The sequence below is a fragment of the Phoca vitulina genome, unplaced genomic scaffold (genome assembly GCF_004348235.1).
Source record: "Phoca vitulina isolate PV1807 unplaced genomic scaffold, GSC_HSeal_1.0 scaffold41, whole genome shotgun sequence".
NCBI lineage: Eukaryota > Metazoa > Chordata > Mammalia > Carnivora > Phocidae > Phoca > Phoca vitulina.
Genome location: NW_022589744.1, coordinates 7,221,325 through 7,243,811, shown reverse-complemented (window position 1 = coordinate 7,243,811; position 22,487 = coordinate 7,221,325).

Here is a 22,487-nt window from a genome sequence, read left to right as displayed (position 1 = left end):
CCAGATTTCCCTAATGTCTGGACTTCACCTACTGTCCAATTAAATCTAAAATCTTGGAACAGAACTTGATCCCTAATGTCTATGTATCTCTATATATGTGACATGTATGTAGTCTGTATCTACAACTATATATGAATCTGATGGGAAGCTAGTTGAAAAATATTGATGTACTTTTTTTTTCTTGGATGAGGAACGTGAAGCCCAGAGAGGTAAGGTAGTTGATCTAGGTCACCCAATTTGAGATAAAGCTATGAACAGAAGCTTGATCTTCTGATTCTTGGTCATAAATTTCATTGTATTCCCTGCTGTCTCTGAAGAACCAACTCTGTCCTCTTTTTGAGTATGATGATCAAATTGGCCTCATTTCTGTGATCCTTAGACACACGATGACTACCTGTAGGAAGACAACATTGTGTGACCTTCTTTAGGTGTTGAGTGGTCTCCTTCCTGACTTGCCAGGCTATCTTTACCAAAGCAAATTCTGGGTGTGGGAAAAACCCAGATCTGAAGAACTGCTAAAGTCACTCCCACTTTAAAAAGAAAAGAACAAAGGTATAAATCTAGGGTGAAAACTTGACGGAAGAAAGTCTATCTTCAGTGTTACGAATGCAGCTCCAAAGTTGCACAGGGAAGCTAAGAACAGGCTGAAACTTCTCCAACATGTCACATGGCTCTGCACAGGCCAAGCCAAAGCAACAAGGGTGTCCTTCACATGACACTGGAGTGACTTTGATAAACTGGAGCAGGTGGGAGCAATGTAAGCAGATGGAAATAAGGCCATGGGACTGAGGTGTTTTGTTTTGTTTTTTACACTTTTCTGTTTGTCCTCATGAAGTACCTTGCATGCAGAGCCCCGTGTTGCCTCCTTGTTTCTTATCATGAGAAATGGGACATTCAAGACTTTATCTCCCTAGATCTTGTTGTAAACTACCTGACTTTCTTTTCCTTTTGTCCCCTTTGATGCATTGTCTAGTAGATCTCAATTCCCAAGGACTTTTCTCCTTGTGAAATTATTTATTTATTTTTCTGGACAGCTCATTGCTTAATGCCTCAAAAGTCTACAATTTCTCAACACTATTTCCTTTTTGGTCCACAGTGGTTGAGAATGTTTCTTTTAAGTTCTCCCTTTTACAAGAAAAACTAGAAATAGTAAACTACCTAGGGTATTTTTTTAAACTAAAGTAAATATGCCCTGGGGGCAGTAGGTATTGATCTGCTGTCTTCTTTATACGTCATGCAATTTCACAGGCACTGATTAAACGGAAAGAACACCAGTAATGTCTTGGTTGTTTGCTCTAAAGGAGAGATGAAAAGGAGTGAGTTATTGAAAAGGTATATGCGTAAGATTTCTATAAGTTTTGGCTTTGGACATTGTTTTTGCACTGCAATATGAATCTATTTATGGACCTTGTGCTATAGGATAGAGCTTCATATAAAATACTGAAAACAATTTCTGAACACTTGGCCCATGAGTAGCTTACAAGGCTCTCATACCATCCACACTAATCTCCTCGTGAGCAACAGGCAAGTGTATATAACCCGAGAAAAGCTCCACAGATCTCAGTCTGTAGGAATAAAGATGTGAATAAAGAATAAAGATATGATGTATTTAGGAGCAAGATCAGTGATCAGTTAAGTATTATAGTTTTAAATCCCTGCTGAGATGGATATTGTATCAAATTTAGACCAAATAAAGAACAAGGTCTCAAAAAAGCATCCAGTTTAGCTAACTACCTCAGATATCGTCAACAATTGGAAACACATTTGCCTACAGAAAATCCAATGTCTTCTTCTCTCAGATGGAAAATTTCTATGGCTGAACTTCATTGCCCCCGTTATTTTCCTGTTGTTGTTTTAAAATACACAGTAAAAGAGTTAGTTTTATCCCACTCTCTGCTTGTATGTGAATTCATCTTGTGTTTGTCAGACTTTGGGCTTTGAGTTTTCAAGTTTCCTAAGTTCAGAAGCTCTGAAAACTAAATATATTTGTTATTCCTATGGATTATTAACAGATGTCATCACACTATACAGTGAAGTGTTCAAGTTATGTAGATACACAGATCTGGGTTCAAATATATACCAGGTTGCCAAAATTCTTGAGAAAGTACTGTATCCTAAGTGTGAGTTTCCTCATCCCTGTGATAGGACTACTTATGGTGCTAAAATCATGCCATTTTTATGAGAATTACCTGAAATCACCAATTTAGATGATTAATAACTAACATGTAGTAAGCACTCAATTGATTACAGCTAATTTTAGTTAACTAATAAAACATAGCATGATTAGATGATAGTTGGGTCAAGTTTACAATATAAGTATCTTTTCATTCTTAACCATTTTTAAAATAATACAATAAACCTGACTTCCCTGATGTTAATATACCATACCAAGATAAATATTGAAAGCAGAGATATCCTCTTGAGCTTTACATAAGGACATTAAGCTATCATTAATCAATAGTATGTGAAGTACATTTACAGTTACCAGCCCTGGACTTTTATAGGTACAATGTGAAATCACAAGCTATTGATTTAAGCAAAATCCACTCAATATAACCTCCCTTTATAGCCTTGGTCTAAATTACAGCACTTTGCAGTAGATTTATGACCTCTGAATAACTCCATTGGAAGGAGTGATTGGTTTCTTGGTGTCTCCGTGGAATGAAGCAATTAGTTTTGTTCAACAGCACAGTGCTCCTGGTGTCATTCAGTAAAAGCTGTAGTTGTGACTTGGAGAAAATCCTATATGCACAAATATTGCCCCTCACCTTTCTGTGACATGAAGTTGGAAGATACAGCCAACATAAGGCACAACAGAATCAAAATTCCAAATAATCTCATCGGACCGGAACAGTGACATTTAAGAAATCAAATGTAAAACCCAATATTCCGATTTTAAAATAGCCACTGAACAGATGTGGGATGGTAGGAACACTACAGTTATCCAAGAGGATAGTGCAGCCCTTCTCCACCCAAACTGTACATCACCATTTCCCCTCCTTCCTCCTGGTTTCATGCTAGAACACCTCCATCCAAATAAATAAATAAATAATAATAGGGAAATACCTAGGTAGTTGAAGGAAGCCAGGACACAAAGCAAGTATCTATTTTGACTCCTCTATTCTCTACCTTCTGTTAATGACATCGGTGATGACTCACATCTTCACCATCAATTCTCTCAGTTCCATCTGCCCAAATTTCAATTTCAGGTCCCACCCTCATTCTTTGGGGGCTCTTACTGTCTAACATATTCTGCCCCCATCGCCTCCCCTCTGCAAGCTCTTTGTTGTACCTCATTCTTCTAAAATGCACACAAGATCCTAGCATTTTTCTGCTTAAAATTCTTCCATAAATATCTACAACCTAGACAATTAAATCAAAATGCTTTTATGTAGCACAGAAGGCCCCTTTTAACTTCCTATACAGCCATTTATCCCCATGCTCAGTTATGTTGAACCATTTACATATTTTTCCACAATATCCCAAGCTTTCACAAGTCAGTGACTTTTGAATACTCCTATCTTTGTTTAGAATTACCCTCATTTCCTTTTTTTTTTTTTACTTTTTCATGCTTCAAATCTAAAGGCAGAAATCAAATCTGATTTCTGATATAGGAAAATTAGCTGATCTAGTCTCCGTTTCCTTTGCTTTGTTTTATACGTATTAATTTATATTCATCTTTCTCAAACAATGGTGAACATTTTAAAGTTCTATATCACAATGGGGTATCCCCAGCTTCTATGGAGTAACTGACACATTGGAGATATCTAATAAAGAATTGAAAAATTAATGCATTAACTGACAGGTTGGACATGTCTGATAATTTGGATAAAGTGATTCTTCAAGCTGGATTGTGACATTGGAGGATGTCATCGATCAGATAATTTTCACACTATAATCCTATGGAGTAATTACATTCATTTTGAATAAACAAAAGAAGACTGAGATACAATTTGATGAAGAATTGCTTATGACCAGGTGCTTAATATGCTTTTCTCATGGCATCTGATTTTCCCCCTAAATTCTACAATGAGAAACATGCATTTAACTCCCACATTGGAAAGCCTTGACCTAGTTTTAAGGAAATCCTAGAAAAATCTACAGTCATTAATTCTAGAGCTGATGTTTCAGAGAGAAAAATTGATCAATATATATATATATATACTGTCACAAAACTGCAGGCCTGCTTCCAAGATAGGAATGTAAATGGCCACAATTTCACCCACAACTTATCCCCTTTCTTGATCAAATAATTGCTAGGGAAATACTATTTTTAATTGAACAAGTGATTCATGCCTCTAGAGTACAGAACATGCATTCCATGGAGTACAAATAACCAGCTGGTGATAGCTCTGAAAGTATGCTGGTTAGAACCTCTCTATCAGAGCTGAGTGTCCTAGTCCTGAAATGACATTACGCTTATTCAACTGTTCTGAAGCAAATTTCTAGAAAACTCTCTGAAAGGTACCTGAATTGATTTGCTGTCGGAAAAATTCCTTCTTTGGGACCTTATCATTTTAATCCTCTAAATGGCAAGTTCCCAAGAAATAGATTGTCTCACCAACGCAGCAAAACCATTGGATTGGTTGGTTTCCAAGGATACTGAAGGGAAAGTTGACGACTTTTAAAATGAAACCTTTGCCTAAAAATAAAAGAAGTTGACAGAGATGAGGAAGTCACCAGTTAATTGCATTCACCACAGCAGCCCATTTAAGAAGCGAGGCTGTCGGATTATAAATTGTCAAAGGTCCCTGATATTTCGTAATGGTAAGTTTAAATGTCAACTTACTCTATATCTGTTTCTATGATCCTCTCAGGAAGCTCCTCTTTGAAAACCACTAAATAGGGTTAACCTGTTCGGAAGGAAGGATTTTTAAACAGGAGCAATAAAGGAGTGAGGCTAACTTATTTGCAAATTCTACTGCTACTCACCCTGAGTTGTGTTTTTGCCTACTTGAACCCTGCCCGACTGTGGGTCCTAGTGCAGAACTGTCTGAACAACACTCTGAGGGAAGAACTCACAAAAAATTATTGAATAATAAACTCTCTGCCCAGGCCAGTTGGGTAAATTGCCTTTGTGCTTTTCCATGACTTGCTTTTGCCAGATGGAATACTTGGCACTCAAGATGGTGGCATTGGACCAGATTTGGGAGCAATGGGATTTTTGAAAATGATTTATTTTTTCCCTCCACAGACAGTTACTCTGGCACAGATGGTTTCTCTGAATGATGAGCCCAGAGTCTTTTCCATCGTATGTCGCCATTGTAAAAATCTATCTGCTGCAGGTTCTTCGACTTTGTGCTCCGTGTATCCAAGAGAATGTGTAAGAAAGTTCAGAATGAAGATCAAAGTTTGGCACATAACGTGTGTAAAACCAAGGCCTTTGGAGATGGCTCTGCAACTGTCATAAGCTGAAATACTTCTTTTCTTTCCCCTTCTGTTCCTACTATGAAATTCCATCCTCAACGAATAATGTTAATAAGGGGAAATCAACTAGAGAAGGATGGAAAATTATAGCTGTCTTTCTCTAGACTATGACACAAACTTAGACTGTGTTATGTGAATGATTAGTACTTACTGTTAACTTTCCCAAAGAGATTAAGACCTAATTAGGAATGCCATGTTAATATGCAAGGAGGAATTAGGGTAAAAGAAGTTCTTGTATTAAAACTCAGCCGTGATAAAGAAGCAAGCAAGATCTCAAGGACTGCCCAATGTCTATGAAAAGAAACCTGCCTTTGGAAAAGAAACAATATTTCTTTTTTTTTTTTTTTAAAAAGATTGTATTTATTTATCTGACAGAGAGAGACACAGCGAGAGAAGGAACACAAGCAGGGGGAGTGGGAGAGGGAGAAGCAGGCTTCCCACTGAGCAGGGAGCCCGATGTGGGGCTCGATCCCAGGACCCTGGGATCATGACCTGAGCCGAAGGCAGACACTTAATGACGGAGCCACCCGGGCGCCCCAAGAAACAATATTTCTTGAGAAACAATTACATGCCATAAATGTAAATCTCTAAAGAACCCGTAAGACTCTGTGGATCTGTACGCCCATTTTGCAGACAGGTAAAATGAGAATGAGAAAGATTAAATAACTTGCCCAAAAGTGATCCACTAGTTGGCAGGAGAGACAAAAGATGAACCAGATCCCCCCTCCACTTAATCATATGTGGGATACAGCGATCTGTGGTATTTTGGTGGGGAGTCAAGGTGGTAGTGATGCATTCTTTGACATCATTAACAGAGTAGAAAATATAGAATGATATGCCTGACTTAGAGTACTCCCTCAGGGAGCTACGCTAATAGAGAAAATGTCAATGATAACTACATTGTGATGTGATGACACCACAAGAAATCCAGCCAGGATTTGAGTCCATTACAGCAGAATGGAGCACAAGGAGCCATCCGATTACATTGAGCAGATGCGGCAGGAAAGCATGAGTATGATGGCTAATTACAGTTACTTATTTTACTTCTGTGACAGCTACAAATCACTTTACAATATGGGATGTTTAAAGGAGTATAAATGCATTAATAATTTTCTGTATTTGTACGTTGTATATTTTGGGTAGTTAAAGTGAGACTAGGAAAGATTCTATTAAAAAAAGAATGACTTTATTAGAAAATGTGTGTGTGTGTGTGTGTGCATACTGTCTTGCACCAGCCACATCAAATAAAAATTGCACTAGGGAGGCACCTGGGTGGCTCAGCTGGTTAAGCGACTGCCTTCAGCTCAGGTCATGATCCCAGGGTCCTGGCATTGAGCCCTGCATCGGGCTCCTTGCTCAGTGGGGAGCCTGCTTCTCCCTCTTCTGTTCCCCCTGCTTGTGTTCTCTCTCTCTCTTTCTGTGTCATATAAATAAATAGCATCACACCTAAATGTCCTCATTTGTAAACTAGGAGTACACAGAGGATGATACTGACAAATAAATGAGATAACGCACTTTGTACAGTTTCTGTGTTGTAATGTCAAATTAATATTCACTGCTATTATTTTTATTTGAGCCAGTTGAACCTGATGTGCCCTCAGGCTCTTTCTAGTGCCCATAATTTTTGGTTTTTATATCATGGTACCTTGATCCATTTTTTTTTAAATCTGTATATTCCTTCTATACTATTCATATGAGCAGACCTTTATGTCTTGTCATTAACTACACCCCCAACCCTCCCACCCCAGGTGTGGAACAATATATGCTTTTTGTTCATTTGTTTACTGAGAAGTTTGCAAAATATATTAAAATTCACATCTCCCTTTAATCAGGGAGTCATAAAATACAGTAAGGACCAGTGGAAATGAGATAAAGCAACCTAAAATCTCAAAATGACTATTTGCAAATCGTCATCAGGTTTGGGACAGATATTATTTTTTTCCCAAACTTTTGTTATGTATATAAGCCAAATGTATACAAAAAAATTCAAATAATATTTATAAAATGGTTTGTTTTTATCAAAATAGCCATTGCTTTATTAATTTAGCTTAAAACATAGTTCAATAGTAGTAAATAAGGTGTAAATGTGAGTGCCATTTTGTTATTTTAAAATGTCATTGAGTTCACAGTGAAGTGCATATTAGAATAAAGGGTAACAAATTGGAAAAGAAAAAAATTTAGTGTCTCAAATCTCACCATAGAGTATCTTAAATTCAGATACATATAAAAAACTAATTGTATATTTTACAATGAAAACTCGATGGAAACAGAACTGAATATTTATTAAAAACATGGAAGGGAGATAGGTTTCTAAGTGGACAAGTAAGTGAAGAAATTACAAAAAGAAAAAATATATTTCAATAGGTTGCTATGTAAAAATGTAAACTTTATGCAGGTTAAAAAGTATAACAAAATGCAGGGGTGCCTGGGTGGCTCCGTCATTAAGCGTCTGCCTTTGGCTCAGGTCACGATCCCAGGGTGCTGGGATTGAGCCCCACATCGGGCTCCCTCCTCCGCGGGAAGCCTGCTTCTCCCTCTCCCACTCCCCCTGCTTGTGTTCCCTTTCTCGCTATGTCTCTCTCTGTCAAATAAATAAATAAAATCTTTAAAAAAAATGTAAAGTTGAAGAGCAGAGTAGAAACTGTTTTTACAAAACAGGATGCGAAAAGAACTAGTAGACCTTACTAAAAAATAGAAGAATACTAGTCAAGGAAAACAATTCACTGATAGATAAATTGGCAAAAATATGAAAAGAAATTTACAAGAGAAGACATACAACTAGTAAATGAACATGATAAAAATGTTCAATATGTAAAATAAAAGTTCCCACTTTGTTGTTTTGTTTTGTCTTTAGATGCCATATCCTACTGTTGGTGCTTGAAATTTCTAACAGGCATTTTCAAGTAAGTAGCAAAATAGATCAAAGACACTAGGGTGCTCTTCCTTTTGACCAAATAATTGCAGTTCTGTAAATATGCCCCAAGAAAATGGTCTGAAATACAAATGCTCTATGTGCAAAAATGTTGTTTCTTTTGATAAGAAATGAAAGTATCTCCATCCCACAATACTGATGATGAAATGTTACATAGCCTTTAAAGATGATGGCAGTAAAGGAAGAACCAGAAATAAGGTGTATGATATATTAAATAAAAATATGGGGTGCTGGAACAGCTGAATATCCACATGCAAAAAATGAATCTCCACATGAACTGTATACTCTCCATAAACAATTCACTCCAAATGGGTCATAGACCTACATTTGGGTCATAGACCTACATTTGGGTCATAGACCTACATTTGGGTCATAGACCTACATTTAAGTCATAGACCCTAAAATTCAAAACTATGAAACCCTTAGAATATGACATAGGAAAAAAATCTAGATGATCTTGGGTTTGGCAATGCCTTTTTGATACAACACCAAAAAAGACAATCCATGAACGAAAGAATTAAGAGTGATATTCATTGAAACTACAGTCTTGCTCTGCAAAAAACACTGTCAAGGAATTGAAAAGACAAGCTACAGACTGGGGGAAAATATTGGCAAAAGACACATCTGGCAAAAGGCATACCTGATTAAGATCTGTTATCAAAAATATACAAAGAACTATTAAAACTCAACAATAAGAAAACAATCCAATGAAATATGACTAAAGATCTTAAGAAACCTCACCAAGGGAGGCATAAAATGGCCAACAAGTATATGAAAAGATGCTCCACATCATATGTTACCAGGAAATTCAAATTAAAACAATAAGATACTACTACATGCCTGTCATAATGACCAAAATCTAAAACACTGAAAACACCAAATGCTGGTGAGGATGTGGAGCAACGGGAACTCTCATTCATTGCTGGTGGGAATGCAAAACGGTGCAGCTACTTTGAAATACAGCGTGGCAGTTTCCTAAAAGAAAACTAAATATATTTTACCATGCAATCCAGCAATTGCACTCCTTGGTATTAACCCAAAGATGTCAAAAATTTATGTCCACCTAAAAACCTACACACAGATGCTGGTAATAGCTTCATTCATAATTGCTGAAATTTGGAAACAATCTAGAAGTTCTCCAATAGGTGAAAGGATAAACATACTGTGGTACATCCAGACCACATATCCACTAATAGAATATTATTCAGCACTAAAAAAAAGTAATCTGTCAAGCCATGAAAAGTCTTGGAAAGCGAGGAATCTTAAATGTATATTACTAAATGAAAGAAGCCAATCTGGGAAGGCTACGTACTATATGATTCCAACTCTATGACATTCAAAAAAAAGCAAAACTATGGAGACAGTAAAAATATTAGGTGTGTGTGGGGTTAGGTGCATGTTAGAATCCTGTGATTGTGTATTTTTAACTTTCTCCAATTTCATTAATATTGCTATAATATATCATGTGTTTAAAATAAATGAACCAATGAGCAAATTAATAAAACTACACTAAGATGAAAATACGTGTGTCTGAAATTTCAAAGATTTAAGCAGCTCCAAAAAAAAAACAAACCTAAATATTCAGTTGATGTGGCCCTAACTTATCTTGTGTTTTCTCTTCACCGATGCTGTGCAGTATTCCCTACAGAAGTGAGGAATATTTCTCCCTTCCCAACCTCCTTCAGTCACCAAAGCCTTGTTTACCCCATGAGGCTTTTGTGAAAATCACCTATTCAGCTTATGTCCACAGCCCCCCTCTGTAGGGGTCTGATGTAACTCAGCATAGGGAACTGATGTCTAAGAGACGTACATGGATAGTGGCCCACCAGCCCTGCTTCTCCCTGAGCTGACAGTGCAAAAAGCTCCCTTCCTCTCCAGATGAAAACACTCATTCAATAAATGTTGTCTAGTCCCACCCACTGGTTTATCATTAAAAGTACCTGCCAACAGAGTGCCCAACCCTCTTGGTCTGTCGGGGGCTATTATAAAACTGGGACCAGACCTAGGTAAATTGAGGCAAATCAGTCACCCTACCTTCTAGGTGCAAGGCATTGTTTTAAGGAATTTCCGTGTACTATATCATTTAATCTCCCCCATTGGAATCCCAATTTAGATTCCAGTGGAGATCCTCAATACACATGGGGTCAGAGTTAACAGGTATTCATGGTATGGAAGATCTTGGGGTTAAGTACCTACCGGGGAGCTGAGGTGGGTGAATTGTATGCATGACCCTTCCTTCTTTCCTCGTTCGTTCTTTCCTTCCTTTTTTTCTTCCTTTAATAACTAAAATTAATTGGGCATTTCTTATGTGGCTCACACCGTTCTATGAAATTTTGTGACTATGTATATGCTTTTTATTGAGTTAATTTTTTTTCTAACTCTAACACAAATTTCATGCTTATTATAGAAAAATTAAAATACCGAAAAGCATAAGGAAGAAAATGGAAGTCACAACAAGCTCTTTCCTACCTCAGGGACACTGTTCCCAAGCTTGGCTCATTCTTACTCTTTGGGTCTCGGATAGGTCATTGCTCCATAGAAGAAGCCTTCCTTGTCAACCAAACCCCAAGAGGACCCCTCACAATGATGTATTCTGTCATTTCATCCTATATGAAGTGAAATAATCGGAGTGAAGTTATGGACTTTCCAAAATTTTCCTGATAAAACCAATCTACGTTTCATAAAGTTTATACCAATTTATGTTTTTATAAAATGTATATAACATAGTCTCTCTCACTTTATCTTCTGGAATTGCAAATATTCCATTTTTTAATAAATTGTTGAATGTGTTAGTCACTAGAGTAAAAAATAACAATATCCTTTTAGATTTAACACAAGAGGTAGGTAGGTAGGTAGGTCTAAAAATCTTTTCTGATTGCCTCCTACTCAGCTAAAATAATTTTTATGGTGTATTTCCCCAATTCATATATTCATTTTATCCCATATTATATTGCAGTCTTACTTCTGATGCTTTGCCATTCTCTTTATGTTGCTTAATCTGCTTGTCTTTTTTTCCCAATTAGACTAAAAGCCTCATAAGGCCAGTTCAGTACAATTCAATTCAACTAATAGTTATTGCATTCTTACTTTGTAAAAGGGGTAGTGCTAAGCACTGAGTAGGAGAAAACCCAAAATGTACAATCTTTGTTCTCAGAGGAAGGTAAAATTTGGACAATTAGCAGTGACAGAAGGCAAATCTTGTCACTTATTCCCTTATGCAATAAGTAATGGACAATTACTGATAAGTAATAAATAAGAAAATGAAATTTCAAAATAATATATAGCAACTCAGGAGAGGGAGAATTTAATAATGGCCAGGGAGACCAGAGAAATACTTATAAATCAGATGATCCAAGCTAAGGGCTGATGAATCAGTAGGAAAGGTGGACGCAGGTGGGGAGAGAGCGCCATTAACACAGGAACCGGAGGTCACAGGCAAAAAAAAGAAATGTAACATGGTCATGGTGGCTGAATTAGAAGGATTATTGAGATAGCAGGCTAAGCAATTACAGAGAGTCCTGAATGGCATGCTGAATTAGGACTTTATTTTTATGATTCATGATTGTTTCTTAAAAGTTTTGCAAAACAGTAGGGAGGTGACTCCCTGTTCACAAAAGTCTGTAGCAATCTTGTGGTTGCTATGTTATTCACTGATAAAAATATTTCAAAGGCTACAGCGAAATTTCCATTTCCACACATCATTTCCAAATGTAGGTTATCTTTGTTTGTAGCAAGCAATGATATAATAAACACGAACTCCCTTACACCCTGCCCTGGGTCAACCTTATGCCACTTTTAAGGGAATGGAGGTATGTTACCTTCACTAGGGATGATTCCCATTAAGGGAAAATCTCTCTCTGTCAGCAGGTGGGCAAACCAAGTGACAAGAGGGGTGATGATTCATCTAATTTTGAATTCACCCAGTTTGATGGCAGCATTCACAAGAGAGTGAGGCAATTGGATCGCTAACCCAGACATCTGCTACATTGACAACTCTTTATTATTCCAAATATAGGACAGTGTGATCTGACGAGTATACATGGGACTGGAAAAGGAGCAATTGGTAAAATGAATGTGATTACCTGAATGCATGTTTTCACAGAGCATCATGTTTCAGTCAGTCATTCAGACATTTGTTCAACAAATATTTAAGAACCTTCTATACAGTATTTTGTGAGACACTGGTGAATGTATGATGATCATTCCATAAATCTTACCCTCTGGAATTTTATAGCCTAATAGAGAAGAAATGTCTTTGTAGAAAGCAACATGCTTTAGTTAGGTTGATTCACATGAACTTGATATTTCAGTCTTCAGAGTCTTACTTTGTCCATGAAATAGTCACACACACACACACACACACACACACACACAAACACACACGCACGCACGCACACCCCACCCCCATTTTCTCAAGGCTGATTGTCCATTTGGCCCTAGAGAGTGGAAAAACTAATTGACTTTTCCTATGCCTCTGAACAGACAGGGTTGATCTGGGTTGCAGCTGTGGTTTAATTTGTGAATGTGCAATTGAAAATAAAACACTTATTGGATTACAGCCCCCAACCAACTCTTTGGCAAACTGACAGCATTGGCCAAAAATATGAGGGTCATATAATAATTAGAGAAATGATTACAACTTCCAGAGGAATATCCTGGTCATATCAATGGGGGGATTTTGCTGCGGTTTGATTTAACTACATCCTCAGCCTCTTTTCAGGATGAAGTCAATCTAAAAGTCCTCTGGATTCTGCTCTCTCTGACACATTCATATTCTCTACATCTGTATGAGAGGCTCTCACCAAGCCTTCGTTTATATAAGGAGGAAAAAAAAGGTAAACTATAAAGAATACTTCCTTTCCTTACCTATATTTGATAAATGCTAGTCTTTGCCTTGTAATTAATCACATTAGGGAGACATTCAATTACAAACATCCACATACCCTGATTGTCAAATTCACCTCTCTCAAACTTTAAGAATAGGTATCTCCAAAGGGACCCTTAGTTTATGGGTGAAAGGACACAAGCTGGTATGCTTTCCTTGGTACTGAGCATTTTTATACTAGGCTGAGAGTCATTCTAATCCTTCCTTCCTTCCTTCCTTCCTTCCTTCCTTCCTTCCTTCCTTCCTTCCTTCCTTCCTTCCTTCCTTCCTTTCTTCCTTCCTCCCTCCCTCCCTCCCTTTCTTCCTTCCATTTTTTTTTTCTTTGTTACTCACTGCAGCTATTCCTGCAGCATTATTATGACTGGGGTTGAATCTGCACATTGAGAAGCATTAGCCTCACAGGTGCGTTCTCTGTCTTTGCTTTGGATGAGTGCCCCTCTCATCACATTCTGTCATATCTGTCCCTGTAAGCTCTGTCTGCCGCTCTCACCCCTAAATGACAGAGCAGGATCAGCAAAGCCTTCACTCAGATTGGTGCCCTCACTCCAAACTTCCATTTATCAAATTATTGTCACAGAAAGCTTAGAAAAACACAAGGTAAGATCTTTCAAGTCGGGGTGAGTAGACTCTGAAGCCAACTTTTACCTATGTGACATCTCTGTCCTTGCGCATCTTCACAAAAGTGGGTTTTGAGAATTTTTGCACTGCCCATTTCACAAAAGGATCTCAAATGACTTACAATAAAGGATGCAAAGATACCTCCAAACACGTATTGCCTGCTTTGTCCAATTCCAGCCATTTATATAATTTAAACATGTATGTGTTTTAACTCATTACGAAGAGACTAAAGAAACCTTATATGCTCTTCTTCAATCTCCACGTTAACTGAAATCGAAGCACCATTCTGACAAGAACAGTGACAGACAGAGATGCTGCCTAAATTGGAGAGGGAAAAAGACAGTGTGTTCATGTCGCAAATTGTGTTTATGCTGCTGCAAAAATGAATACATTATCATGCTTTTCACAAATGAGTTCCTAGAAATCAAAGAGGGATGGGTTTGTTAAGGACATTTTGGTGATGCATCTGTTTTTTATTTGTTTAGCAGAAGTTTCCTGAAAAGAGAGAGGCAGGGGTTGCAGGGAAAGTGAAATGAAATAGGGACGAGGGAAAATTAATTTGAAGGTCAAATGACATATCTCAGTTACCTTGACACTTATTTTAGTAGCTGATTCATGCTCAATACAGTCGACTGTTCTCCCACACAACAGTGAGAAATTGGAATAGAATAACCCCATAAGCTGGTGGAGACAGATGAAGAGGGTTAATAAGCAGAAAACTTCAAGAAATCTACAGAGATCTATTGTTGTACACTCAATATAGTTCATCTGGAGCAACTCCCTTAGCCCCTTTCTTTTCCTTCCTTTTTCTTTTTTGTAGTTCAGAGTATTGCTGGTTGAGATCTCAGAAGAGACTCACACAGTGAAAAACGTTACTACTTTATTACTTCTCATTTTTAAATATCAATATTAGCAGAAACTATCCCTGCTGTTTGTTATACCTTGTTAAATGAGACAAATAGGGAAGATACTTCATTCAGTGTCTTGCTGTAACCCAGAAGGCTCTAACAACAAAAGAAGCAAATCCAATCATATATTTTTCAATGTTGGGTCTAGCACTGGGTTATTGGGGGTGGGGGGATAGAGTAGGGGGAAGAGGAAGATTACTCTCTGCCCTTATGGGTCTAAAAACCTAGCATTTTTTAGAATGAACTTCTAATAAAAGTTCCAAATACTATAAAATGGAAATTATTAAATTAAGAAAAAACATAAAATATTTGGGGAGCAAACAACTAAACCAAGTCATTTTGACCTAGGTGCAAGTAATAATCATGGAGATAGGATTTTGTTCTAGAAGGATAAATACATTTTGAATTGATGCAAGAATCAGGTTTATTTCATTCGGTAATTTACTAGGATTGCTGCTATTGTTATCATTATGAAGCCAGGTGTCTTTAACCTTTTTTGCAAAGACTGAAGGAAAAGGGTATGGATTGGCCAAAGGTGGAAAAAAGCTGACGAACTAGCCAGAGTGAGAGGAGGATTCAGGATTCTTGTATCTCTAGCCAAAGATTTTTCTTCTAGATTGAAATCCAGTTGGGTAAGATAATCAAATGATAAAATCAGCTGCTTTTAATTCCCTTTTCCCAAAGCTCTTGTTTGTAAATTTGAACACTCGTTGTATTATGACTTTTTTTTGTTGTTCCTCTATTTTCCATCTCTACACTAGATAGGTGTTAAATAGCACATCTTATTTCTCCCTTATTCCCCAGATCCTAGCAACATCCCTGGTTTTCAGTAAGTACCCAATACCTGATTTAGGGAATGGATTAAATAAAGGCTGGGTAATGATGTCAATCTACTTCTGAGATGGATTTAGATAAATGAGTGGTAACATTTGAAAAAAATGCAGTAATAATACTATAAATCGGAGTTACAAACAATATTCCAATGAGAGCAAGTTGCTTTCATTTTAATGGGCTCTCAAATATTCAGTGAGGAAATCTTTGGGCTATTGGAGTATAACATCACAACTACCCATGTTAAATACCATTCCTGGATTTTTCATATGCATAGTAGCCTTAACTTATCAAGACACCATCACGCTGACTGCACTTCCTTAATTTAGCCACACTTCTATTGTCACTATTTTACAAATGAAAAATAAAAAGACCATGTCTCTATATATTCCAGGTCCTTCTTAGATGTACTATTTTAAAATTTTACAATGACTTTGAGGAAGTTATTTGTAATTCTGTTTTATAGATAAACAACTAAAACTCAGAGAGATTAAAACTATGTCCAAATTATACACATGGTAAATGTATATACCAAATTATACACATGGTAAATAGTAAAGCTGATACATGTTTTCTTGTATAGATGTTTAATATTTTTCATGTATACCTAGGAAGGATGTGCATTTTTTCAACTTTATGATGAAATTAATTTCCAAAATGGCGACACTAATTTTACCCTCTTTTTATCAGTGTCATGAAAGTTTCCATTGTTCTGTATCTTCCCCCAATATGTGGAATTGGCAGACGTTAATTTTTTCTTCCAATCTGGTTATTTTAATTTGAGAATCTCTTTGTGTTTTCACATTATGGTCGTACTCTTCCACATCATCTCCCAGGGAAGAAATGATGTGCACAAAACCCACCGGTGGCCACGCCCTATTCCCAGTGCCAAGCACCAGAACACGCGATCCTGTGATTAACGCCATGAGCAGGCCCACTCCCCAGTAGAGAAGGATATGAGCACTGAAGCAGTCACGGCCTTGGACAGGGAACGTGAGGTATGATCAATATTCTTTCTCTCTCCTGTCCCTATGGGGCAATGCTTCCCTCAGACCTCAGCCAGATCCCAGGAAACTTGGTGTTTTCACTGGAGGATGCTTGCATGTGGCTATTGCTCACATTTCCTTGTCTGAGTTTATGAGAATTTTCAACACAACAAAGGCCAGAGTTCCTGTCCACAAAATAGATTACAATCTATCAGGGTGAGAAGGACAATGCAGCTGGAGCAGCACAAACTCAGTCCTTGTTCATAAACACTTTCTGGCCTTTAGAACACTTGTGACCGACAACAGGGCATGTTTATACAGCTCCTTCCAAAAATAAAATCGACGAAAAAAATCAGTAAAGTCATAATGTCACAGTTTCCCAAACTCAAAAACGTAGTGATATTTTTGTTTTCGATTTGGAAACGTTCCCCATTGAGAAATAAGGTCCGAAATACTAAAGAAAAGAATGGATTCTAAATACAGTAAAACCTGTGAACCACAGAGAAGAATGAGGTGTCCTCCAGAGACAGAGAAACTACAGAGATGATTTCTCAGAGATGATTTATTTAATTCTGGGTCCTTTTATTCCATAAAGTCCAGGTGCTTGACTGTACAAGCACATGAAGAAATCCAACATTAAATCTTAGTCCTCCTAATATTGATCTGAAAACACATAATTGACTTGTTTATATGCACTTGCTTAAGAAAGGATGCCATTGAATCAAACCAGTTGAGCTCATTAGCCCTGTTGACTCATTGGTCAATAAACTGGCTTTCTCTAATGAAGTTTCTCTCTATCCTAGGAAGAAACAGAGTTCAGTGTAAAAAAACAAAACAAAACCAAAAAAAACCCCAAAAACCAATAGCTCCAATGCCACTGAAACCAAACTATTCAATTTAGCTTTCCGTTTTGAACTTTGCTCATTCTTATTTCGATTTTTCATTATACAAGAAATACATTTGTATTATAATATTTGAAAAACAGAAATAAAGAAAACAAAACAAAAATACTTTATTATACCCAATTCCACTACCTTCCACAGACGTTATCATGGATTTTAGTTTGGTGTGGATCTCTTAAAACTGCTTTCTAGGAGTGCCTGGGTGACTTAGTCGGTTAAGTGTCTGCCTTCGGCTCAGGTCATGATCTCAGGGTCCTGGGATCAAGAACCGCATCGGGCTCCCTGCTCAGCGGGGAGCCTGCTTCTCCCTCTGCCCTTGCTTGTGCTCTCTCTCTCTCTCTCTCTCGCTCACTCTCAAAAAAATATATTCTTTAAAATAAACAAACAAATAAATACATACATACATACATAAAACTGCTTTCTATATATTTATTTAGAAGTACTGTACGTGGTTTATATTTTTAATATCTTTACCTATACGATATAATATATTATTCAATAACTTGCTTTCATATTCTTAATAGCATATCTTAGAAACATTTAATTATTTTAAATGGTTGTAGGATAATCTATAGCGTGGGTATACTCTGATTCATTTTACTATCCTTCTAATAATCTACATTTAGATTGTGGCTAATTTTTGCAACTATGCTAACAACGCAGCAGTAAATATCCTCGTGCTTTCCTGTGGATGCTTCTTTCTGTCAGAAATTCCCAGGTAATCTGACTACTCAAGTACAACTGTATACCCTATGCATTATTAATTTAAACTGAAGGGCAGGGAAGAGCAATTGTATATAATAATTTTTGCTAACTTTCGTTGAGTACTAATTGTTTACCAGCTACTACTTGTGCATTAACTAAATGACCTTTAAAAATGGCCCTATAAGGTAGCTACTATTGTTAGCCTTATTTTACATATGGGGAAACTGAGGCAGGGAGGAATTAATTACATAGCTAGAAGTCATAAATCTAGGAAATGGAAGAAGAGATTTGAATCCATACATATTCCTGGAGCCTATATTTTTAACCATTATACTGCACTGCCTCCCAAAGTGACTATATAAGGAATTAATAAAGTAGTTTGTAAAAGTTCTTGGGTAATTTCAGTGTCCAGTTATTTTTGGATAGGGCGAGGGTGTGTGGGATTTATGTGGTGACATGTGAAGTGTATAAGAAGTGTAAATTAGAAAGAGACATGAAGGCTCAGTCATCCCAGATGAAGGAGATTTATAGAGAGTAGCTAAGGAAATAAAAATCTTAAAAATATTCACATGGATTCCAATTGCACGGTTTTATTCTTTACACATGTGTCCCTGGAAGGTACTTACCAATGTTACATTTAAAGGATGTTGAGAATCTGGAATTCCTCCAGGAGAAAAGAAAAACAGCTTAAATGACAGAAAGTAAGTCCTAGGGAAAAAAACAAAGCCAAAGAAAACCATTCCGTAGATGTTAATTAATACCTGGTTACATGGTCCTGCCCTCTGTGTTCTGGCAAAAATGAAAATGAAATTCTTGAAACACAGTCCCTCTGAAATTCTGCTTGTTTTCCAATAATGGAGATGAGACCCAGGGAGAAATACTTGTGATATACAATACAGGGATCATATAGACAAAAGGAACAAATAATATAAAGCATAGATAGGACACCCCCTCTGCGCTAGACATTGTTCAAAGACTCATCTCATTTAATTCCCACAGTAGCCATTGCCATATTTTTTTTTTTTTTAAAGATTTTATTTATTTATTTGACAGAGAGAGACACAGCGAGAGAGGGAACACAAGCAGGGGGAATGGGAGAGGGAGAAGCAGGCTTCCCGCCGAGCAGGGAGCCCGATGCGGGGCTCGATCCCAGGACCTTGGGATCATGACCTGAGCTGAAGGCAGACGCTTAACGACTGAGCCACCCAGGCGCCCCTAGCCATTGCCATAATTAAGGAAACAGGTGCTCTGAGTTATTAGTGTGCTAAGACACAGGGCTGGTAACTTTGATTCAGACCCCAAATCTGCCTCACTCCAAAACTCAGATGTTTCTTAGCACTCCCCCACTCCTTTGGAAAAGAGAAGAAAACTGGAAAATGATTACTCTTTTCAAATAAATGAAGAGTTCCTACAAGAGGTCCATAGCATGGACAGTTAGACTAGGAAGATTTCAGATGAATATACTGAGGATCTTTGTGTTGGATGAAAAACGTTCTATAAAGAGAAGGCTCATTCTAAGAAAGTGTCGGTAGGGCTAATATGTGTATGTTTTCTCTGGAAGACTCCTATTCCTTGTTAAAATATTGACATGCATCCAAATTGTTTCATACATAGCTACTGTCCGGGACTCCTGACTGCCTCCCAATACTACAACTTATCCCCAACTCCCTCCCCATTATCCAGCAAAAAACTGTAATAGGATGTGGAACAACATTGGTCCTCCAGAATCCTTCAGAACAACTGCTGTCCATTTTGATTGGATGATGCCTATCCCATACCAATTGTTCTCATTTGAATACAAGTCCTATATACAACCATCGGCCTTAGATGCTCAGGCTGAAACTGTGTCATGTTCTCTCTCTCCAGGTCTCTTTCACCTCCACAGACATTATTTTATGTACCCGATAGGGGATTTATAAATCTGAATTTCCATCAGGTGCTGAATTAAAGCCAGAGAAGTTGTTTTTAAAAAGTGGGGCTTTGCATCATCATTTTTGTTCTCCTTTTCATTGCTATTAGCATACCTAAAGAATAGTCAGTATATGGATCCTAATCTTAGGAATCCTAAACTTCACCATAATGGTGTCATATATCACAGGGATCTACTTAGCCTGAAAGAATCCACTCTGGTTTAAATCTTGAACTATTACAATTGTAACTTGAAATGTATGATATATACTCAAACAGATACATAAAGGCAATAATAAATAGAAACAATGCCAACAAACACAGTGAGTCACACAGTGAGTACCAAATACCACATAATTAGGTTTCCCAATCTTTATTTCTTTTAATTTAGTAATAAGGGAAAAGGGGAGAGTAGCACTGACCTCTGAGTTTCTCAATAAATATTCAACTAATGATTTTCCTCATTAAACCACACCCCATATATAAGGATAGGAAGAAGAAAAGATTAGTCTAAGTAGGTGGCATGACCAGAAGCATCCAGTATAATCCCACTGGGGTTAATTTGTTCATCTCTCTTTCCTCTAAGGCCAGGAATCTTTTTTGAAACTCATTAAAGATAAATATTCCCAAAGAGATTGTGGAGGAGAAAGGCAAGTTGGTGCTGTGGAGCAAACATTTTAACCATCTTACAGCTAGGACTTCTGGAGACTCAAGAAAATCTATTGCTATGTGTTCAAGCGTTCATGCAAACACATAGCAAAGAATTAAGATACATGTGTGTTCGTTGAGGTTAGGAAAAGCCAGAGGAAGTGAATGCATATGAACTGAGGCTTGAGGGCAAACTTGCTCTCTTTCTCAAACGGGGGGAAAAACAACAATTCCAAATTTCAAGTGATTTCCTGTGCCCACATTACTATTTACTTACAATAATTTTCAGCTGTAAATTTCAGCTTGCTCTTACAATACCATTTATAATGGGCCATACGTATTATCTCTCACTCAGCTTCCATCTCTGCCCCACTCCCCTTTGCAAGAGTGAAATAAAGAACTACATGACTTTATCAAAGTGAAGGCGGAAGTACATAAAACAGAACCTGGAATGCCTGCTCTGATCTCCAGCACAGTACATACTTTTCTATCCCTTACACAGCATGGAACTTCGCACTTCCAACTTTGGGTTCTCCGTATCTCTGCCCAGTGTGGTACAAACTGTCATTTTGATGTGACTCAACGTCTTCTGCTTTCTTAAGCTGTTTAGTGGTCCTTTCTGATACCACAGCTAATCCATATTCCCGACAGCCTCACGGTCACGTGCACACAAAACTCTCCTCGTCGCAGTCCTACCTTCGGCTGACAGTACGTGGCCAAGAATTGTTTCAAATGAATATGGGACTAAAGATTCCCAGTTGTTATAGTTCTTGATTTCAACCTTGAATTCAAATTATACACTAACTGGGCGACCTTGTCAAGTTATTGAACCTACTTCTTTATTTGCAACAGCATGATGTAGTTATTTTTCAGAGTTAATGTGAGGACTAAATGAGATTATTCTAGGCATAGAATCTAGTACAACGCAAGGTATGTGGTAAAACTCAGTGACGGTATCTGGTACTATTGTTCTTGTCCTAAAAACAACAAAAATAACAATAAAGGTTGATAGTCCACTGCCCACATAATTCCTCAGTAAAAAAAGAGGCAAAGAATTCAGATGTCAAGTTACGAAGTAATGCAGATACCAATTCTTCCATTTTGAGATGAACAAATTGAGGCCCTAAACAAAATAAACAGTGATCCTGATTTCTTTAATCTTTCAGCTGTATGCAGCCAAAATGATCCACCATATCCTAAACACCATTGGGTGATCTGTATGAAATGTTGCATTCTGAATAGATATGCTTGGCTCTTTATGAAATGTCTATGTCCTATTTCTCATAACCACCCAGTCCTGGCTGGTATGAGCTCAAAGAACTCATGTTAATTTCTAAGGCTCATATTAAATTTAACTAGAACAAGCTGTATTTCAGTAAGGAAAACCAAGATCTGAAGGGGAAAGAAACATAATACAAATCTTAGTTTTTAAAATTTAAATTATTTTGAATTAAAATTTTAAATTTTAAATTATTTATTGTTTTGTATAGTACAGACAAGTTTTCTTCTCATTGAGAAATCTGTAGAGGTCTATATTGGAGTCTCAAATATTTTCTGAACTCATTCAATGACTACCAGTTACCATATGCCTCAGTTATCAGTAGCAAGAAAAGTTGTTTCTTTGGAACACACATTCACACCCACTTACATGCACTCATACAAATTCACAGCAATGCGCTCACACATGAGTACACGCACTCATGCATACTCACACACACAGTCACACGCAATCACACG